This window comes from Octopus bimaculoides, chromosome 16, assembly GCF_001194135.2.
Source record: "Octopus bimaculoides isolate UCB-OBI-ISO-001 chromosome 16, ASM119413v2, whole genome shotgun sequence".
NCBI lineage: Eukaryota > Metazoa > Mollusca > Cephalopoda > Octopoda > Octopodidae > Octopus > Octopus bimaculoides.
Window position 1 is genome coordinate 40,159,308 of NC_068996.1, and position 820 is coordinate 40,160,127.

At 44.4% G+C, this 820-nt stretch overlaps 1 protein-coding gene across 2 annotated transcripts in view; it reads left to right on the forward strand.

Annotated features, from left to right (window-relative positions):
- The window catches only part of LOC106875567 (leucine--tRNA ligase, cytoplasmic), a 195,709-nt gene that overhangs the window by 39,504 nt on the left and 155,385 nt on the right, over positions 1–820 (forward strand). The gene's annotated exons all lie outside the window — the stretch shown is intronic.

Below are 820 nucleotides of genomic sequence, written 5' to 3' on the forward strand. Positions count from 1 at the left end.
GCCATCAGCAAGACTAAAGAGCCCTCTCAAGCCCTGTGTTACCTCTCCTTCACTTGGTTACAATCACCTAAAGAGTGTTTTGGGTGCTTTTTGTGGTGTGAGTACTCTTGGGAAGGGGTTGAACTTGCAGCTTGCAAAATGAAAAGGAGCCTCTATGATAGAAGGAACAAATTTATTATCATCATCATTTAACGACTGCTTTCCATGCTGGCATGGGTTAGACAGTTTGATTGGAACTGGCAAGCTAGAGAGTTGCACCAGGTTCCAGTCTGATTTGGCTTGGTTTCTACAGCTGGATGCCCTTCCTAACACCAACCACTCCAAGAGTGTAAAGGGTGTTTTTTTACTTGCTAGTGGCAAGGGTGCTTTTATGTGCCACTGGCACCAGTGCCAGTTATGTGACACTGGCATTGGCCATAACTATGATTTTACTTGATCGACAAGTTTTCTCAAGCACAGCATATTGCCAAAGATCTCAGTCACTTGTCATTGCCTCTGTGAGGCCCAACATTCAAATATCATGCTTCATCACTTTGTGGTAATGGATATTTTTTTCTCCAATGACTGAATCTGGTGGAAGGAGTATTGCCCATGATCTTTACTGGTCCACAAAGATAGGTGAGCTTCTTAAGCAGTTGCTAGTCAAGATCTGCCAGAAAGACATGAACAGGGTAAAGATTCCAGAGGGTCAACATTCTGCGGAAGGACTGGATGGTCAATATGAGGTTGGGTGTGTGTGTGTGTAGGGTTGTGGTGGAGCTGTTGTATGCAGCAAGAGTAATGAAAGGTGGAAAAATGAGTTGGCCAGGAACATCTGAGG